Source organism: Falco peregrinus, chromosome 1 (genome assembly GCF_023634155.1).
Source record: "Falco peregrinus isolate bFalPer1 chromosome 1, bFalPer1.pri, whole genome shotgun sequence".
In the NCBI taxonomy this organism is placed as follows: domain Eukaryota; kingdom Metazoa; phylum Chordata; class Aves; order Falconiformes; family Falconidae; genus Falco; species Falco peregrinus.
This window is the reverse complement of record NC_073721.1, coordinates 110,255,977-110,278,576: the sequence shown is the minus strand read 5'-3', so window position 1 is coordinate 110,278,576 and position 22,600 is coordinate 110,255,977. Positions and strand designations below refer to the sequence as shown.

The 22,600-nt window shown below is 41.5% G+C and overlaps 1 protein-coding gene across 5 annotated transcripts in view; it reads right to left on the bottom strand.

Moving 5' to 3' along the window:
• Positions 1-22,127, bottom strand: part of APBA2 (amyloid beta precursor protein binding family A member 2) — a 106,313-nt gene extending 84,186 nt beyond the window's left edge. For 4 of the 5 annotated variants that reach the window (XR_008748937.1, XM_055814925.1, XM_055814946.1 and 1 more), the window contains exon 1: positions 21,972-22,127. The gene's annotated coding sequence lies outside the window, so the exon portion shown is untranslated. The remainder of the gene's footprint in view (positions 1-21,971) is intronic. The other variant, XM_055814936.1, reaches the window with a different exon arrangement.
• Between the last annotated feature and the right edge of the window lie 473 nt (positions 22,128-22,600).

Below are 22,600 nucleotides of genomic sequence, written 5' to 3'. Positions count from 1 at the left end.
AAAACCAACTTATAATATTCTGACATTGTGTCTACTAGATTACATGCTGGTAACGATAATTTGTATTTTACCTATTGTTAGGAAAAGCAATTTATGATTTGACTCACATCCGTTCTAGGTAGTAAATGAATGTAAATTTTAACTGTACATAAATCCTGATCTATCTCTTAATTTCTCTGATTACTATGCTTGGATATTTGTTACACTGCTGGAGAAAACATCTAGTAGAAAATTTCACTTCATCGTTAAACTGCTATTCCCCAATACACAAATCATTTAGACAATGTCTGGAGACTGTCAAGAACTCCTGCTTTTGTAACAACATAACTATTCTTTTACCTAGGAACTCTTAAAAATACCAACAGCGTAAAAGCATCTGAGGGAGTATGTATTTTGCAATAATCTCTTTTCTTACTTGAACATTTCTGATTTTATAATCACAAAACTTTAATTTCCAAGTGACATAGTTGGAACACTAAGTATAATTCAAACTTTTTCGGGACCACATTTAGCTAGCTAGTGACATGACAGTTTACGGCCTGCTTTATTCTCACTTTCCAAAGGCCTGAGTATTTTTCTTACAAAATCATGGACTCCACTTCTCTGTAGTTAACACAGCAGACTGATACAGAGAGCCTTATCTGTACCTGTAACCTCACAATTCATTTTTCCTAGGGCAATTTGTAGAACCTGTCCTACTATCATCAGTTTTAAAAGTTAGAGCTCCTCAAAAACACATGCACAAAATTATATATAAAAGGATATTTAAAATCAACATATAATTGAACTTAAATTAAATTTTTAGATTAATTAGTCTGCTTATTATTTTCCAGAAATCAATAATTTCATAAATTAGGCTGGGGGCATGGATCTGAAGTTTAGTTCAGAAGAAAGGGATGAATGTGAAGTAAACAGAGGGACTGTAGAAATGAACTGAAATAATAAACCTTCCTATACATCTCGTAAATGCCAACATGTAAATGATGCCTATGTACATTACGTGTAAGAATAGGGTATCAAACTGTAAAATGTCAAATATATCTAATTCTCTTCTTTCAATTCTAAGTAGCTCAGAATAAATCATCAGTTGTTCTGTAGCCTGGCAGGATTATGATGAGATGTGTCTCAAAATCCCTTCCAAAATGTTCTTGTTTGTCTCTAATCCATATTACTGTAGTCACTGCAGATTTTAAACAGCTAGGCAAAGATAATTCAGCTTCATCAGTTCAACTTCAAACCATAATGACAAGAAGTACCTATACTTATTTATTTCCATTTTCCTATTCTGCTCCAACTGCAGCCCAAAAACATTACCGTAAAACTGTGAAGCAGCAGCCAGGGGAACGAACATTTCATAGGTCTGCACAAAAGGACTAGAGGACCTTATTAAAAATAAATGTTAGTGCTTCAGTAATTAAAAAGCCCAGTCCCGCAAAACCTTTAATGTATGAACAGCATCACTTTTACTATATAAGCAGTAAAACTAAAGGCTCTAAAATAGCTCAAAGGCCTGAGGATTAGCTAATAACTAGGGCCTAAACTATGAAACCCAGTGTTTTCTATTCTTGAATTGTTAGTTGCCATCTTGAGAAAGATTTTCTTTGCATCTAGAAACGCAATTATGGCAAGTAGTTGGAAGAAAATAAAACAGCTGCTGTTCTGCATAGAAAATCACCGCATGTCACTAGTTACAGACTATAAATGAAACACTGGCAAAAACCCACTACATTATACCCCAAACTACTCCTGTTTACACTCTATGCAGCATAAAAATAAGTGGTGATGTCTTATCACTGTTGTGCAGGTCTGCAAATCTGCATCAGATTTGATTATACTGCATGACAAATGAGAACGCTCTTTCCAACTCTCAGCCAGCCTGACAGACTACAACTACACTCTTGCAACACCGCAGCCTCTAGGCAGCATATCTTGTTTGCTCAGGACAAGCCTGATCTAATTGAGATTTTTTTTCTGTACTTTTTCACCTTTCATTTAAGCCCAAGTGAATTTAAGCCTTTTCCTCAAAATTCTTTACCACTGAAAACCTGACATGATGCAGAAGAATTACCAGAATAACCCTATAAAGACACTTCTTAGCTATTTCTTACATCTGTATAGAGCACTGAGGTCTGGGTGAAGAAAGCAGGCTTAGAGCAATTATTAAAGAGAGACAAAAATGGAGTACATGTATTAAGCAGCGTATCAGGAACAAGCAAAACAGCTATGTATCTTTAAAACATTTGCAACAGATAGCGAAGGAATTAATGGGTTTTTTTGGAATTAGGAAGCAAGGATGACTAACCAGAAAATTACAGGACACAAAAAAAAATGAACACACTATTCAAAAACAGCAATGTAAAGTACCACATGTGCAAACCAAATGGAAAAAATACATTCCCAAACAGGACCACACATCGCAAGCATGTAACTCCTATCTTACTGTAAGATCAAAGTGTACATTCGGTGTCATTACCAGTGTCTTCTAAATGAAAATACAGTAAAGGAAAGCTAGTCACAAGAGTGGCAAGCAAAAGATGGTAGTTTCAAACATTAAGGATAATGAAAATGTTCCTACTCCAAAGCAATACATGCTGTTTATTTAAGGTAAAGGGAGATACAAAATCATGTGGGGGATTCCACAGCCCTCCTCTTGTCTCTCTGAAAAGAACTAAAGGGCTCTTCCCATTTAAATGTAAAGGTGTTTCTATATTAACAGTACTAAATGCTATAGCATTAGCTGGTCTGAATCCACTGATCCAACACAGTACACCCTAACTGGTGTAACAATGACAAAAGAAAATCCCAATTTACACAGTGCTCTGTAATTTGGCACTCATTTAGCATTTTATCCCTTCTGAGATTACATGGGGCTGGCCCAGAGCCTCCTCCTCTCCCAAGCACTGCTCACCTGGATAGGGTTTCAGCTAAACTGCTCCTAAATCACTGAATTCCTAAATCACTGGATATACTGGTTTTTTATCACTAGTCTCATTAGCATTTCTCCCACAGGTAGAAGGCTCCAAGAATAGTCTTGGCTAAAGACAGCGGCAGTGAAACTGGATTACAGGACTAGGTGAAAAGATGTCAAATTTTTCTGCCATGATCTCTATTAGATCCACAATGTCTGACATAGGTTTTTATATTTAACTACTGGCGCTGCCCGTGCCTCATCCTGAAGCTAACAGCCAGCCCTAAGTCAGTGTTGTCCTTAACAGGACTGTATGTCTGCCGCAGACGTCAATTAATGATGACATATTTCACATCAGGCTATACATGGCCCCTTGACACTGCACAATAATTCATTAGGAAGACTGAAAAGTCTAATATTTTTCTTTTTAAATTACAATTGCTTTAAAATAAAACCTAAAAAGAGTTTTAATGCTGAGCAGCCATGTTTTCACAAACATAACTGGAGATACACCTGGGGCAGAGATGTTTCAAGGCCAGGTGAAGAGGCTCAAGAGCATCTCTCTTCCTTGCACACACATGAATAGAAGAGATTAGTTTATTTTTTAATTAGAAGATATTTGCTCATTTTTTTGTCTGCGTGTGCTTAGGAGGCTGTATTCTTGTGTTTATCTATATTTCATTTGATAACTATGTATCAGGTGATTATTTTAATTAATGAATATTTCCTTATAGTATTTTTCTGAAATGTCTTCCCAGGTGGCAAGACCTAATTATTCTGAGGACGATCATTGGGTGCAATTGCGCCAAACCGTCACTGACAGCAATTGTGGTATTACTTCAGACATACTTGCTGGCTGTAGTTCCTGGGCTCTCTTTCCTTTCCGGTGAAGAATAAATTGCAAGTTTGTTTTGTTTTAAATCAGAGAGAGTTGGAAACAGCATAATCAGATATGACAGGTTATAGCAAAAGTCAGCTCCTGAGAATTCTTTTATTTCCCCATGCCAAACTTGAAGATGCCATAAACTCAAATCCTCTATGCCACTCATAAAATTTTAATTAGCTAAACTAAAAATACTGGTACTATTTACCACTGTTCTTATCTGTTTCTTAAACTGCTAGATTTAACACTACTAAAATAGATTGCAGATTGCAAAAGGCTGTCACTAGTATATTAATACTCTGCTCCAGCATACACGTGAGCATTCTGTTCAGCTTGATTATAATTAATCAGTAATCTAGTCTCTTGTTTCTCACTGCCAAATGATAAATTAACTACTAGCTACATTCATGGATGGAATATTAATTTGTACAATGCCCTAGGGGTACTTCTATATGTAGTACATGACGCCTCATGAACGGATCTCATTCAGAGCTTTAGAACTATGAAACAAAACAGAGTAAATTAGTCAGGATCAGCTGCAACTACATTAAAAATGGAGATACCTGTATCAGCAATTTTAGAGAGCACCACTGAGATATATAAGAAATTAAATGTAGACATCGCACGAAAGAAATAATTTCTCTTTTAAATGCACAAAATCAAGTACCTTTCCATGCAAAGTTAGTACTTTCTACGGTTCGTGGAAAATGCTTTGACTTTGTCAAGGTCAAATTATGTTCTCAGAGTATAGCACGTATCTGTGTTCTGTAATGGGGAAATCTGCCAGTTCTAGAAGTGAAGTGGTTCTTTTCTTCCCCTCTAGTTGTTCCCCTCTGTAGTACCTACTGAAACTTCCCACTACACACTTGAGGACAGCAGATGGATCCAGAGGTTCTGCCTCCGGCCTTGCCTGTCTCATCATTCCTTACATGCTGCAGGCTTCATCTTGCAGCATCTTTCTGCTTTCTAGTGCATGAAAATGACCTTTGCACAGGTGCAGAAAAGATACACAACTATTTGCCTCTTTCACAGTCTTCCTTCTTGTTTCTCTGCATTTTTCTAGCCTTTGAATGTCAGACAAGACAGAAAAAGTATTATTTTTTAATACAGGGGGAAGAAAGTTCCATGAAATATGCATAATCTTGTCGCACTTGGCAGTACTAAAATATGTTTAAGATCTATTATATTGCAAAATTACAGTATAACAGCATACACATTTCTGATTTAGTAGCACTGAAAAAACAGTAACACTTGGAAAGGGGAAATTCTGTCCTCTGTTAGTTTTTCATAGTCCAAAGAAAACCGAATACAGCTTGAGCTCTCGGTAAGACCATAGCAGGGCACTGCAGCTTCTCTATATAATGCTAGACTGCATTTTGGTAGCTTGCAGCTATCCCAGCCAGAATGATCAAATCAAGGCATCTGGTCATTTGTCTACAAACTGTTTGAGTTTTGAGCCTATCAGCAATCCAAAATGGCCCTCATAGCACAAGAAATATAACATAGGAAAATGCTTGCCAAGAATAGGATGAAAACCACGAAGAACAGGGTTATTTTCAAATTTCCACCATAATATTATTAATTATTATGAAGCTTTCTCTCATAGGAATTTTTTTAATTCCTTCTCATTCTGAAATCAATCACTGCAGCATACATAAAATAATTTCAGGCTTTAATTATAAAAGAATAGGCAATGTACTTTGAAAGCAGCATAAAGATTTAGCCAACTCAGACATTTCAAGCAAGACTCACATTTTGATTTCACCTTCTGTTCTTGCATTTTAATGTTTTAAGCATCCTGCTTTATGAGAAGGTTATCACTTATCACATGGCAAGTCTCAGAGAGCTCCTGCTCTCTCTGGACCTGACAGTTCTGCCTGTGGTACAACCTGATAGGAAATAGCGACATGAAGCCTAGCAACGAATGGGGGCAGGGGAAGCAGCTACGAGCACTGCTAGACCTACGCAACTGAAGAATATTGCTTAGAAGGGACGTGGCAGAATCTCATCAGTTGACAGTACCTCTAGACTGCTGCAGGGAATAGAGTACCTCTACATCAAAGTGTATTGTATGGAGCTGCCCCTACAGGGGCACAAATAGCTTGTTTGCACAGAGTGTAAGACCTCATGAGCTACTGCAACCCGTTTACAGTCACTTACCTCAGGTGTCATGAGGCTGTGATGTAAGGCTCAGTTGCATCTTTGTTTACAACCTCTGCCAAGGCTGGTTGGGCTCTCATTAGGCACACGGAGCACAAGTTTGACTTCTTCATTCCAGATGCAAGGTTTTTGGAAGGAAGAAGTATTGGAGATATGTGCTTGTGAGCTTCAGCTGTTGTCCTTTTGGAAGCCTAATCACTAAATTTATCAGTAGAGGGCACAATAAAACAGCATTCCTCATCAAACTTGCATAAAGCTAAGGGAGAGCTCCCAAGGCAACTCCTCAACAAGCCACTAGATTAAAATTATCTATTCTATTTAAATTAATAAAAAACCACAGAACAAACAAACAAGGCAAACACACACACACACACACTGACCTATGCTATATAAAACATACATAATGTTGGTTGAATAAATAGCTCATTTGAGATAAAATTAATGATATGAATAACTGCAGCATGTTTCAAACGTTCAGCTATCTGAAAACCTGAATGTATGAAGATGAGGATTTATAAATTGCAAATGAAAATACTATTCCCTAGTGATATCAGGCAAATGAACAGCATGTTGGTAGATATTAAATCCTAAAGCATAAATAATCTCCTTAAGCCTACATCTGTGAAACCTAACAGTGAACTTACAAAAATATCTGTCCCTTATGCTCAATAGACAATAATTTAAGCAAACAAAGGATGAAAAACAGGGTGGCCAAAATGCTCCTTACATTGTTGGGTTGTTGGATACAGAGGACCTTGGTGGAATTGACGATTTAGTTGTAAAGAAAAAGGCCCATCATCATACAATTTGCGATGCACATTTCAGCGCATTATTTAATGCCATTTTAAAAAAGCAATCAGTTATGGATAGATCATCCACAGTAACCAGTATGTTGTAAGTGAGAATATAATCTTTTATCCTAAATTAGGGTAAGTGGAGTTTTACATTTAGGATGTTACAGTTCCTTTGAACTCCACTTCTCTGCAGCTTACTTTGTAAGTCGTACAGTTTCCAAAAAAGTACCAAGCACTTACACAAGTGTTTAAATCTTCCATGACAGCTGTACATGCTCTGTACATTGAAGGACCAGCATCTTATAACTCTATCAGAAAGAGTTAATTATTAAGGTGAATATTTAGAGGAAGCTTATTTGCAATTCTATTTAAGGATGTATTTCCAGGTGTTACTGATGTACCACGTTATGGAAGATGTAAATTGGGTCAACCCAGACTGAGTTTCCTGACACGTAAACTGTCTCTACTCTTGTATTATCAGTGCAAAGAATGACATTTGAAAAAAGTCTTTTCTTCACCAAGTCAGTCAAAAACATGACACAAAATTTGGTAGCTAATTTGCCTATTTCATTCTTAGTTGTTTGTCACAACTTGTATTTGTTTTTACGTTATTTATCTATATTCATGTACTCGTATCCTTCTCCCAAATCAATCTCCCTCTGTCTTTCTTGTTTTAAAGGAACCAAATAGGTTCCTGTTATCTGCTGCATATTTATACCAGAATCCAGTTGTATGACATTAAGGGTCTTTATTTCCAAGTATCTAGTTGAAGAGCAAGAATACATTTATGTATGTATTTATGTTCACATAGATCCAGGTATGTAGCTCTATATATATGCAAAGCAGTTGACCCGAAGAGTGTTACTCAAGATATTTCACCAATGACTGCCTGTAATTTACAGACAGAAGATGAGAAAGTACCAATTACGTAAAAGCTTTGAGCAGATAAGCAAATGACTACTCTGTGCAGATTTCTAGTCATGAAACTGCGATATCAAAGACAGTTATCTTTTATTGTGGAGGATGGAACTATGTTTTACATATTTTTTTCTCACTCAGTATCATTATTGCCTGAACAGATTTCAAAGCTTTGTTTCTTTTCTGACGCTACAGAAAGAACAAACAGCATTCATCCTTCAGTGAACACACACTGTGAAGTCCCTGCTAACTTCCAAAACATGACACTGTTTCTCTTTGGGGAGCAATGAAGCTGAGTGGAAGGGCAGGGGGACAACTGGTGGCACTTCATGGACTCTGACAGTAATCTTTGGTAAGGAGATAGAGTCTGCTCCAAGTGCCAGTTTTAGGAAAGTCTTGAGGTTTCAGAGAGACAGCTCTTCACTCAAGTGCTTTGCAAACAGTAGTGATTGCCACAAAAACCCACTGCCTACTCTAGTTTGAAGTAGTTTTCCAGTAAAGGTGGAGAGATCCTTTTTGAGAAATGTGCAGGCAAAGTTCAAGTGAAATCCTTGACTGAACACAATTTTCTGTGCTGAAACTGTAGGTACTGTGTTGTTTCAAAGGCTCCACTTAAAGCCATAAGCCAGACATCATTAGCTGCCTAGGCTTCAATGCACAAGTCTTATCCCATCAGATCCTAGGGGCTTGTAAAGGAGAAGGGAGGCATGTGGATCTTGTCTAGTTGGAGAAGTTGCTGAAAATTGACTTAAGCTTCCTCAGAGAAAGTAGGGCATCAAAAAGTGTTGGCTTAACTCCTGATCCTGGGTGGTTCTGGTAAGAAGAGGAAGGGACTGAATATTTATTCAAGTCTCTGACCACCTTTGGAAAAAGGCATCTTGACTATGTGATTTCTGTACCAACACAATGGAATCTTTATGATTCAAGGAAAAAAAAAAGAAAAAAGTCTGTTGCTGGGAGATGAAACCTCAATAGATGAACCACTCCTGAGCATAGTTCCCCTTATAACGTCAGCCTCCTGAACGTCTGAGGAAGCAGTCATTCTCCTTCAGACATTCGTAACTGAACGTTTATCTCACTTTTGCCAGTTGTTACAGGGAGAGCAACTGTTTGAAGCACTGGGGACTCTAGATCCTGCCCTCTACAGGTTTGTGATAAAGCTGAAATATTGTTGTTATGAAAATAAAAGTAAACACAAATATTAGAGCAGAAAATGTAGATCAGATTGGCATGAGCCTTTGGCAGCTTATACTATATTCTTTTTATCTTTTTAGATTACACCTCTTGAACAGTCTTTGACTGTACGCATGTCATTCCTCCAGGCTCAGTAACTACTTCAGGGAAGTACAAGAGACAATAGCTGGCTACCCTTTCATTACCTTCTCTGCCATCCTGCACTCTGCTAGAGATGGGAACATTGAGAGGTCGAGTGATCTACCAAAATCCTAACTATTTGGAGACTTTAAGCCTGGGGTTTGGGTTGATTTTTTTTTTCTTCACACACATGTAGATACTTTCCCTATCAGAAACTGACAGGCTAAGTAGGCAACGATGCGGCACAGAACAGGAAGGCGTCTAAAAACTCACTATTATGCAATATTCCAAAAAGTATTAATACAGCTTCAGCCATTCTCATCAGTAAGCATACCCTGTGGTTGAATCGGATGCAGTGTCAGCAGGGTTAATGAGATCTGCAGTTGACCTAAACAAGAGATTTGTTATGGACTGCAGCTGGCCTAAGTGCAGCATGTAAAATAATGGTATCACATGGGAAACAAACATATGTAACAGATCTATTGGATAAAAGGCATCAATCCTGCAGTGCAAGGTTGCTGTACCCCACTACAAGGGAAAGTTATAGCTGGGTAGCAGCACGGAAGACACCTACACACAGGAAGCCTTACATTCCATATCTGCCTGTTACCTTACTGGTGTCATACTGGCTGTCAAAGGGTTAGGGGAACATTAATGAAGCTCTAGAAATAGACATAAAAACTAGTATGAAAACAAGGATTTCCCCTGCATGTTATTGCATTTATCGTAAGATAATTCTGTTTTGCTTAACGTATTTAAATAAACAGTACATTTCCTAGGCTCTCGGTAAATGTAGCTATGCATTTTGTAACACTTTCAAGAAGTATGTTTTTTTTTTTCAAAATGAAAGAGTTGATAAATCACTGAAACACCTCACCTGAGACATCACGCTGGTACATTATGAGTCAGTCTATTTTTTATTTATCGATGAATTTTTCAATTCAGTACTCTGCATCTCTCATCACTAAACATGCAGCAAGTAGCTACTAAGGCAAGAATGGAAATGGCAATATGAGTCTCACTAATACTTACTCTTCAGTGTTTTCATTATTTGTTCATAAACAGATCGGTTCATCTTCAACTGATGCTCAGGATAGTATGTGTATAAATTTTGGTATAAAGTTTAGAACAAGTAATGTCTTGTCTACAGTAGCAAATACATATACATGGTACAACGTATTGTGGCTGGCGGAATATGATCCTTACAGAATGCTACACGTTATATACTTGTGCTCATTAGGAAAGTCAAATGTAGGCTAATTCCTCTAACAATTGGAAAAATTCCTGTTTTTTCTATCATTATGCCAACTAGGTTTCATCTTTCTAAGCCTAATTATTATGGTCTGAACTACTACACCGTGGCAGCCTCCTAGTGGTAACTAGAACTTCCCACAGAGCCCTAGTCCTGCCGGGAGCTGGTGGGACATCCTGGGGGACCAGAGTACTGCAGAGAAGTTTGTAACTTGTAGCAAAACCAAGGTCTTGAAATGCAGCTGACTACACACAATTCAAATCAAAGGTTAGCTTCCCGCCACTTGAACTGCAAAGATACGCGCAGTCCCTTAGTAACAGAAGTTGCCCACAACTGTAGAACTACCTAACACGGTGCAGACCTTCCCTGCAATTTTCCAATGGATTTTGGCAGGCACTTAGAAGACTTCCCTGCAGGATACAACTTTCTACCATCATATATAGCCTAGCATTGCACAGCTATAATCAAATTCTGTGCCCTTTGGTATCTATCACATTCCAGCCCTGAAGAGTCACACAGTATTTTCCTTTCCACTTAATTCTTCATCTTGTATTTGCTATGGTAACAACTGTCAGCTGGGGGCAAATAAATCCTAAATTATATGTGTTGTGGAAAAGTCCATTAACCAAGATTTCATTATGTTAAGTATTCTGCAGACATCCCTGCCACAAAGAGCTTAAAAATCTGTAAGTCAGTCCACAAGTGACAGATGAATGAAGTGGACTTTGGGCAGTTTGTTTAAAAAACAAAAACACACCCACACATTGACACAGTACTGGTCAAGAACAACAACAATAATGGAAATAGTGTAATAACTACAATGCCATCCTTTTCTAGTCTCTGTGGCAGAGAACGTTTTTTCCACATGCTATTCATATTTACATAGGCAAATTATTTAATACATTCATTTATAAAGGTAATTATTTTTATCCTCATAGTTTAAGCCAGCAAGAAGGTTAAGAGTAAAATTCAACTAAATAGCAAAACCAAACTGAGATTTTCCAGTTAAGTACATTTAAGCTATTTTAACTGATAATTATAGACATACCTATTATTCCAAGTTTTCAGCAAATGTTTGGTCTGTGTGTTATTGATTAAATCCAGTGTTTCAAACTCTATCTCTACCATAATATAAGGTTCTATTGGCTCTGTACCACATTTTTACACTCTTGCAATATTCTTTTCCTCTATCAGGTAAACATAAACATAAGATACCAAACCATTGAGTCTATTTAGATAGGTCAGTCTTTTGAGCAATGACAGTCTACTGCCATCTTTGTAAACACCTGCCACAAATGGCTCCTATACACTTTGTTGGCTCACAGGCTCCACCACAATAAATATTTTTTTCAAGCACCTCCATTTCATTTGGTGTGCTACTGTGTTGTTTAGTTTAGTTCCACATGTATGGAAATCTTCAAACTGTACTGTTTAAAATTTCCTGTTTGAATTTCCCCCATTGCTTGCCTTCATGGCATGTGGGGCTCTCTGCAGTCTTCAGCACGCATCCTGTGCCAGGCAGTCTGGCATGCAGCTCAGCAAGAGAACCCGCTCCTGCTGAGCCTCACAGGCTGGGCTGAAGCAAAGAGGAGGAGGAAGGACTACTATCAGTCCCGCTGGAGATGACAATGATTGTGTCGATGGGACCAACGTGTCACAAGTTGTCAGCTAGGGTCAGCCTCATTTGCCAGCCCCAGTTAAGAATCACAAGTTCACCTGATGATGAGAGAGGTATCACCTTAAAGGCAATATGGATTTCATCCTGTCAAAAGATGAGATTCATTGTGCCAGAGCTCAAGGTGGGAAACGTAGAGCAGCAGCATACAGATTTCATGTTTCCCAACCTCGTGATGGTATTTATCAGTACTACAGTAGGTTATTACATTACCTTAATTACTACATTAATTTAATCAGGATTATCATTACACAGATGAGAATATGTAACACCATGGACTATTTACTGATAAAACAGCAGGTTCAGAAACTCTGGACGGCATTTGGCTTGTTTATATCTATTATGAATGGTTATAAAAATGTTAAGTACCATCAGAAAGAAAACCAGTAACTCAAGCTTATATCATCCAAACAGATGCTGGTTAATATTAAGGAACTTATTTCCACTACAACTGCTATAGCACTGCCAATCAGACTTCCAAACTTATTTAAAAGTATCATATTGTCCGCAGATGTTTAAAGTACGCATTCACAGTTTCTTCATTCCTGGAGCCTATGTGAGTAGAAACTCGAAGCTGCAATTCTCACACGCCAGCAGCTGAAGCCTTAACTAAACCATGAAATATTGTTAAGACTCCGAACACTAAAAAGGGTTAACAAATTTAAGTTAAATCCATGTTGGCTCAAGAATAAGCCAGATATTTTACTAAACTGTGATTTAAAACCTCCAAAACAAATATACAGATAGGCACAGGAAATAAAAAAATAATACTGTCCCAAAGGGCTAACAGCACTGTAATAAATCCCCACCCCCCCTCAGTTTTCCCCCATTCCAGTCTTTAGGAAGCAAAGCATAGATTACTAAGGTTCTTTACTATGTTTTGCACAAAGTGCCTTCTCGTGAAGTAAATAATTATTGTACTAAAATGTGAGAAAGATACTTGTAAGACAGAAAACAGATCAGCTAACAGTTTGTTATTCTCCTAAATGCTACCGTACAAAGAAAAAACCAGGCTAAGACAGAACAGTGGCTATCCCTTTAGGCAGCTCTTCTAGGGTTCTTGGTATCGTTCCCAGTTCAGTCACCCAGCAGGGTGAATGATCCTGGGCAAGGCGTTTCAGTGACTCCCTGTCTGAAAACAGGGCCATCACATTTATTTCCTTTGCTTTGACACTTCCTGATAAGAAGTTCAAAAGCTAAATCTTACCTTGCGTGACAGTACAAAAGAATTACAGTACCAACATATATATCTTATGCTGCAATAAAACTGACACAATGTTATTCATCCCTAGAGTAATATAATCTTAACAGCACTTTTTTCCCCCCCAAATCATTATTACTAATTAGGTCATCTGCTAGTTGGTGGGTCCAGTTATGATGAGTTGAATAAATCGAGGACAAATATCTGATGAAACACATGCTGTAGACATAATTTATTATCACTGCAGATAGGTGTGGAACAGAGCTGCTAAAACCCCTAAGGTGGTCTCTGTCCAAGTACTGAAAACAGCAAGTATCATAACAGACACCTTCTGTGCCTTTTACTCACGGAAGAACAGAGGAGATTTCTATCCGCCATTGGAAACACAAAACCATGAATTATTTACTCAAAAAAAAACAACAAACAAACCCAAAACCAAACCAAACACAACTGACTTAAAGGCACACTCCTGATACCACAGATATTTTTCATGGCAAGTCTTCCATCAAGGAAGCAGGTAGTCATTTACCAGGAATGAAGAATTCTGCCACCAACAGCCTTCATAATATTGGAATCAGAAATGCAATGCAAATCAGGAAGTTTTCCCCTCCACCGCTCATTTTATGCCTCTGATGCAGCACTGAGCATGGAATTTCTAGTCACCAACAGAATTCCTTCCCTTTCTATCATCCAGTATGCAACAGCTCTTATCTCCTGGGCCATAATACATCAAATACTTCTACATAATTAAAGCCACGCTGATTGACTAGCTAAGAATATCACAGGGATAAGTTTCTTTTTAAAGCTGCCTTATCTCTAATCAAGGGTTGTCTTCCAGTAACACATGATTTTGTGCCTAAAGGACATTGTGTGTGTGTGTGTGCATGTCTATATATATATAAATATATATATAAAAACAGCATTCCTTTCTCTTTCACAACCAAGCAATAATAAGAAAATATAACTACTCCAATTTCCCTCTGTAGTGCTAAATCAGAGACTACGAAGGATAGCAAGAGGCACTTACTGAGGTTGGCAAAATGCACATTTTTGTTAAGTATTGAAACTGTAATTCATACTCCTCCCTTGATATAAACATTTATTACACTAACAAACAGAACCTTTCCATATTTAATTGGTTTGTTCATCTCTAAGATTTGTTATTATGGTTGGGGTTTATTCAGGAAGAAAAATAAAAACATGTAGAGGTCAAAAATACACGAACAAATTGGCGACACGGCTTACATCTTGTCAGGTTATTTTATATTTCAATGTACTGTCAACAGTTCACTCTTTTTTAAATACAAATCTTTTAAGGGTAAATTTAAATATCAAGGCAAGCAGTTCTGGTAGCATGGCAACAACATGCTATGCTGCATAGTAAGAATTTGGAACAGAGGCAAGTCTGCTTCTTTCCCATACTGGATCAGTTTATAAGAGTAGAAACGTTTGTGTTCTTTGTGTAACTGCCTTTACGACTATTCCTGCATCAGTAGATGTAGTGGTCTTTGAAACTCAAGACAACACAGCAACCCTGTAAAATCTGGTAGCAGTCAGGATGACCACTCTTAATAGACAGAAAAGCTACAGATTAGAAGAAAATATCAAAGGGGGGGAGGGAGGGGGAAGGATATGCATAGTAACAGTGTTTAATACAATATTTCATTCCCAGGAGAGTGATTTGGTGTGGGTATATATATATATATATATGAGTACAGCAGCTCTGAAGCAATCTTGCTTCTGAACAAGAAACAAGCAATCCCATCTCCATGTGCTCTCCCTGATGTGTTGAAAAGACATCTCTCTTGGCTTTTAGAGTGTGAATTTTGAGGCCTATTTTAAGATTTGACTAAACCAAAAGGGTGCACTTGCCCTTGCACTGAAATGATATTTTTGTAGTAGCTGGTAGCAGTGATTCTAGAGAGCAACATCAGCTGCTTGATGTCATTTCACTCTTGGTGATGGAGGGGGGGATGTAAATCCTATGTCATTCCAGACCAGAATCTGGTCTGTCCAACCTTCATTCTCTTTAGCTGCTCCAGTCTTCAGTAAGGAGGCACTCAGGAATATATTACCATTTTGCTGGGGCAGGAAACGACAAAGTTATCTAGCACTTCTGAGACTCCCTAGAAAGACAGGCTAACCAGCAAAGTACAGCAGATGATATTCTGGTTTTGAAGGGCACACTGGGTGACAGAAAGTCCACCCAAGTACCTTTGTTTCTATCTAGTGCATGAAGGCATTAAATATGTGGAAGGCTGTGTGGGAATCTTAGTTTATTATTCTTTCTCCCACATAAAGATCAGCTATTTCGCTGAATGCCAAACACTGCTACTCCTCTGGGGAGGTTCCTGCAATACTGCTTAGACAGGTGCTGTCCTTGTGGACCTTGGGCTTCTCACTCACCCTATGTTATCACTTGTATAGAGGGGGGGAAAATGCTATTTAGAAGCACTTGTCTGAATGTGTTTGGAACCATCCAGCACCAAAAAAAAACCCAAAAAAACCAACAGACAGACATGGAGCCTGAAATTTTTGTTCCTTGGTAGTTGTTTATCCTGGTTTACTGTAGACAGCACACTGATGACTTGAGAGTCTTGTGTTTCATACAATTTGAGGCAGGTATCACCTTGATTCTGTTTCATTCAGGCTCCCTACTTCTACCTAAACATTCACTCTTTCAGAGCCTGCACTTCAAAAATTCCTGTCACTTCCTCTTCCTCCTCAGGGTATTTTCATATACAGACATACCACTACCATCAATACAGATGTTGTCTTGTTTCCCTCCTCCTTTCCTTTCTTCCTCTCATGTTCCCTTGCTTTCCAATACGCTAATTTTATTCCTCTAATCAGTTTAGAACTCCTAAAGTAACCCAGCACTTACAGGTCTACAGGTCTCTCCCTTAAGGAGAACATGAGCTTTCTCCAACTTTTATTACCATAACCACTTCAAAAGTGCCTGCCCTGTCACAAATGCTTTGTGACATGAGTTGCTTCCACCTGGCTTTTGATGCACTTTGTTTCTTCCATAGTATGAAATGCTGTAATGAAATCTTCCTGTGACTGAGAATTTTGGGGTGCTACAGGGTCACTTTGCATGAGACCAGCAGTCTTCTGCATGGCAGGATACTTAAGGAGCCCCTTCCAGAGGGGCACTACCCAAAGGTAGGCACAGTATGTTTGTACAGAATTGAGGTGACATTGTCACTGCTCTCTGTTGCTAGTTTGTAGTGTAATTAAGGTTTACATCAACTGTTAGAATGCCAGAACACCAAGATATCCAAGGTCTTCTACATTTATTCCTACACTTACTTCTTCAGCAGCTTACCCACAGGAACAGACCACATAGTGATCCCAGGGGATCATTCTGATGTCATTCTTAAAACCTCAGCTGAATGAAGCTCTCTCTGCGGACTCAGGCTCTTAACACAGTGAGATGGAATGGTGAAAGCCTACACATAAGAATATGAATTCTCCATCTCTGTTTATCTGCTAAAATATGAATTTTCTGTTCAATTTTTACTGGCATTACTATCTCACTAAATCCCTGGGAGAACCCTGCAGTGTCCTGCCAAGATAATCACTTGGCTGTCACTCACAAGAAATCCGAAGTGGAACAACTGGAAAGCAGAGATGACTCTTCTACAGTCACAGCAAGAAAAACACCTTACTGGAGAAAATGGAAGTAAACCCAGGAAGTCTTACATTCCCATGTTAGACAACACCACTCGGCATTCTGGACTACAGTGGTCATGTGTCCAGATCTGCACACGCACCAGAACAGTGTTGCCACTCATGGTTAGTGTTACAAAACTATTATGTTGGGTTGTGAGCTGCTTGTTTGTTCTTCTTAAGAAGCCGCTGCTATACTCTTGACAGTAGAAAGTAACTTGCCTGCTATGACCACGTTATGAAATTCTTATGTAAATCTAACCACTGTGCTCAGGTGAAAGAACTTCTTCAAGGATTTAGCCAGTGAACCCTTAACACACAAAGGTAGATGACATACAAAAGAAAACTTCCAAGGTCAGGCCTCTCTCTTGCAGAAACATTTTAAGGAATAAAACCAGCAGATTTCACTCTTTGAAAATGATCAGTGTTACAGTATAACTGACTTGAGGAGAGGAACTTCTGCAAAGGTTGACAAGTGCGTCTGTGAAGGGGATCTCTCAGAAAGTAAAAGGAAAGACAGAAGTCTGGAAATAATGCTAGCTGGCAACATGCGCACAAATATTCCCAACATCATTGTATCAAACAAAGTTCAAAACCTACTTCATTCAATTAATAGAATGGAAATACTCAACCTGATTTCTAAGTAACAATAACAAAAACAACAAGTTACTCCTACGTGGCTGAATCTTCATAACTAGAAGCACTATTTTCTGAAGAAAAACTTCATCTTCATAGGTCAAAACAGACAGCTATCCCAATACTCCTCCGTACAGCTCCCACTGGTAGTCCAGGTAGGTATGCACAGATGTCTGCATTGCAGAAGCACTGCTATTTGAAAATCCTTATCTAGACTCCAAACCTCACACTGGTTATAACCGACATATTTCTCCATTCCAAGATTTTTTATATACCTTTCTGCCAACTTTCCTTTCCTCTTCATTTACTTTATTTCAAAAGAAAATGATCCCTTCATGCATGAGTATACTACAGGATATGCATCTCCAGCAGTATTTCATGCAACCCTGTCATCGGAGAACAATGATACTTATCCTTGTCATCCCTACCTACACAGCTTCTAGTTCTCCCTCTTTTGCTTAGGTGGAAGTACCTATCAATCCCCCAGTGTTCTGTATCAGTCTCTGCTCAGCTCTAACTTACTCCTTTTGAAGTGCAAGTCACCTTCCTCTGCTGCAGCAGGTGAATGAAGACAGTAAATACTGCAACAAAAAAGGAATATCATGTACTCAAATGACAGTGCGTTTACCTACCAGCATCAGAAACAAACAGTTCATTCTATGTGTGTTTTTACCAGTTGTATAAGACTTTTCTTCTTGAGAACACTATCATTAGCCAAGATGAGACTTAAGGTCAGACAAAACTAAGAATTGGAACAAAAGCCCTCTTTTCATGGATGCCATGATACAGCCTAAGTGCTGCATGTTCAGCTTCTGCAGGCAGCACAAGCCTACAGCACTGAACACTTCAAGAAACACATGATGCTTTCTTGAGCTGCTTTTCACACAGCTCTCAAGGGAAAATGGGTCCTCAGGAAAAAAAAAAAAAAGAAAAACACCAAAAAAAAAACCCACTTGCATTTTAATGTTCTCTGCAGTAGACTAAAAGCATTTGCAAGTATCCAAAGTACTTATAATGAACATTTGACTCAGCAATTGCATGTTTTCTGGAATGTCTAAAAACTCATGAATTCTGATTCTGCTTCCAGCTCTTCCTCTTAACTTGTGAAGTGCATGAGACTGCATCAGTGCTTTATTTCCTTCAGCTGTAAGAACTACCATTATGTCTCTTGCACTAATGTTGCAAGGCTTTAACTGCCTCACAAGAGTGCCAAAAAATACTACATAGAAAGGTTCTTGCTTGCAAGAAGTATGTTCTTCATTCTGTTTATATTTATATTAGAATAGTATTTCAAGCAATAGGGAGGCTTATAGTAAGGTATTAGTTTGTCCTAATAGTAATGTACTATTACACGGGCAATAGAGGCCAATGTATCATGCTGATATTATACTCCATCTTTGTTGAGATGCAAGGATTAGCCCTAGAATGGAAGCTCTAGTTCTTTCTAAAAAACCCCTCTGACTTCTAGAAACACATCTGCTTCTTGTACCATGTATGGATGAGCACAAACATACAACTGTTCACAGGATCACAGAACAATTCTGGTCGGAAAGAATGTCAGAGGTCTGTTGTCCAACACACTGCTCAAGCCAGGGTCATCCGTGAGGCCTGATCAGGTTCCTCAGGGCATTATCCAGTCTGGTCTTAAAAATCTCCTGGGACAGAGACCACACAAGCTCACTGGGCAACCTGTTCCCATTTGCAATTGTCCTTCTGGGACAAAAAGTTCTGTTTATATGTAGTTTGAACCTCTCATTTCAACATATGCCTATTGTCTCTCATTCCCTACCATGTACTGCTGTGATGAGTCTGGCTCCACTTCCCTGAAGACCTCCTAAGTACTGGAAGGCTGCTGCTAGGTCCCCCAAAGCCTCCCTTTCTGCAGGCTGAGCAAGTCGCACTCCCTCGCCCTCTCCTCACAGAGCGTGGCCTCCAGCCCCACCACTTTGGTGGCCTCTGGGGAACTCCAGTTCATTAGTATTTTCCTTGTACCAGAGGGGACCAAAACCAGACACAGCATCATAGATGTGGTCTACTGAATGATAAATAGAGGGGGACAGCACCTTCGCTTGATCTACTGGCTGCACTCTTGTCCATACAGACCAGGATGCTCCTGGCTGCCTTTGTTGCCAGGGTATATGGCTGGGTCACGTGCAGTTTGCTGTTCAGCAGGACCTCTGGGCCTTCCTGGCACGGCTGCTCCCCAGCCACTATCATTGTAATGGCTTAAACCACAAAGGCATTGCCTTGTTTATTTAAACACAGATTACAAGGGAAATGGATATAAAAAGTCTGCAAAAGCACCTAAAACTCAATGTGTTCAAAGGCTACAACCAAGATTTTGTTCTGGACAAAATCAGGATCTTCTGTATTTCTCTCTGCGAGCTGGCAGCCTGGAACAGATGACTTCTTGTTAGATTTCCCTGCCTTTGGCACAGGAATATAAACTGGAAGACGTTTAAACCATGGTATTTTCACAAATTATTTCTTAGCAAATGTTCTTATCAGAACAATTGCAGAGATGGTAAAATTATGCTTCTTGAAGTGGTTTCTCATGTTCACAGCCTTAAGCAAAGGTCACTTTTTAAAGACCTAGCTCTTGTTTAAATTCATGTCCAGTCTCCAACCTGAACAGGCATTACCCAAGTAACTGCACAAAAAATGCTTTTCGAGATTCTTCCTTAGTATCTTAAGATTTTCACCAGAAGAGCTGAGCACCTACAGCCTTTTCAAGAACATTTTATGATCAGAGGATCAAGGGGCAGAAATTATGCAGCTGCTGATTAGAAGCAACACTGCATTTTTAAAAATAGGTTTTGGTATTTCCAAGTGCAGATAAGGGCTAAACTATCGGAAAATTTAGATTCAGGAAGCCCAACAACCAAGATATACAAGAACAAGCCTGCAGCCTGAAATCCTGTGAGCCCAGAGTGGAGTAAGGACAGTGGCTTCCCCTTTAGTAGCTCAGTGCTCATAGAACAACATACAGAAAGAAAAGCTCTTTCACCCTCGTCTGTCCCGTACAGAGGAGAATCTGGACTATACAGTGATAAATTACAATCTTGTGCTTTAACATAAAACTTCAATGTTATGATTTTCAACGCATGGACAACCAGCATGTACTGTGTTTTTACTTAAGTGGCAGTAAAGAATTAGACTAAAATTCCTGCCTTTTAAAATTACCTTACGTGGAAATACTATTGCTTACACACAACCATGTAAAACTGCAATAGCAGTTGCTTCTGTTTTTCAGTTCTGCTGGTTGAGTAATGAGGTATTCTTGGGTAACAGGCATAATACATGAAATATTATTCTGCAAATGGACTTCCCAGCCCTTCCTGGGAATTCCTGGGAGACTATAGGATGGCCTTGACCAGGTAATACAACTGGAACACTACTCGCATTTTTTACCCAAACTGGTGACAGCAATTTAAGACTTTTCTTAAACATCAGTGCAATGCAGATTATCTCTATACAATGGACACCGTATGATCTCCTGACTTTATTTACATTTCTTTTCTTGTATGCCCTCACTAGCATGCAACAACCACCAAAACGACATTGAGGATGCAAAGTACATAACTCTGAAAGCGCCGGCTGCTAGTTGAGGCAAAATAAGCCAGTCTCTGCCTTTCCAAGATGCGGCTCCAAACACAGCATTCCCTTCCCCTCTCCCCCACCCCCACCCCTTTTGTTACGGCAACACCCCCCCCCACCCCCCCATCATATTCAAAAAACTGATCAAAACTGGGAATCGGCCCATGCTATAATGTCTCACGCCGTTTATCCCGACAAAAATCAAGTATTTGATCGAGCAGCTCCTCAGGATGAAGGGAACGGGACGAGTGCAGGAAGAGCTCCGGTCCGTGCGCTGCACCGGAGGCACGAAGGCAGAACCAAACTCCCGGCGGTGCTGCAGCGCTGCGGGCCCCTCGCACCGCCGCGGCCGCTCAAGCCTCCCGCCCTCCCACCCGGCGGCGGGGGGCGCAGCGCCGCCGCCTCCCGCAGTACCGCAAGCGGACGCTGCGGCCCGGCGGGGCTCGGGGCGGCCCGGCGGGATGGGTGGCGGGCAGCCGGTGGCGGGCGGGCAGGCAGCGTTCCCCGGCGCAGCCCGGCCACGGCCAGCTCGCCGGCTGACAGGAGGTGGCGGCGCCGCGGCTCCCCCCACCGAGGCGGGCAGGAGAGCGGCTCGGCGCCAGCAGGGACATGCGGGCGGCAGCCCCCTGTGCCGGCGCCCCCCGCCGCCGCGCCGTGCCGAGGGGCTCCCCTGCACCCCGGCTCGCCGTCCGCCTGCCCGGCTGCCGCAGGACGGGGCTGAGGCGGGGGCAGCTGCTGGCGGGGCGCGCAGCCCCCGGGCACGGTGTCGAGAGGGGCGAGGTCCGCGCTGGCGCGGGGCGGGGATGGCCGCGGCGTCCCCTCAGCGCCCGCCCGGCCCCGCGGGCTCCCCGCTCCCCTGAGGGGACCCGCAAGGATGCTGCCGCCCCACCCCTGGCGGAGCCGCCGCTCCCCGCGACCACTCCCGGCCGCCGGTCCCCCGCCCCGCGGCCCTGCTCCTTACCCCTGCTGGCAGCGGCGGGGCCGGTCCCCACCCCGCGCCGCGGCGGGGACGCGGGGGCAGCTGCAGCCGCTCTTTTGTGTGCCTGCCTCAGCGCCACACACCGAGGCGGCTGCTGGGCCCGGGAAGCTGCGTGCGAGAATACCGCGGGCCGCCCGGGAACCTGCATGGCGCATAGCCCGGCCGCCGCCGCGCCTCAGGGGTCCCGCCCCGGCGTCCCCCGCCCCGCCTCAGCCCCGCCGCCCCGGCCCGCGCCCGCCGCCGCTCGGTTGCCCCCGGGGCTGCCTGCCGGCCTCCACGCCCGGCGGCGCTCGCCGCTCGCAGGGTCCTGCTCGGCCGGTGGGCGGAGGTGGCAGCGGCCGGACCCCCGGGCTGCCCCACCGCGGGCGGGCGGGCGGGATTTGTGCGCCCCGAGTTTCTCACAAAATGGCGCAACGAGCGGTGGCCCCCGGTACGGACTAACCTGCCGGCCGCGCGCCTCCGCAGGTACTGCGGGACGAAGGCCCAGCTCTGCGCCGGCTTCGCACCTGCCCGCGGAGGAGCTGGGCCGGCCCCGGAGGCCGAGGTGAGGCGGCTGCGGGGTGCGTGGGGCCTGCACCCCGGGGCTGCAGCGGGGGGCCGCCCCGCGGCGA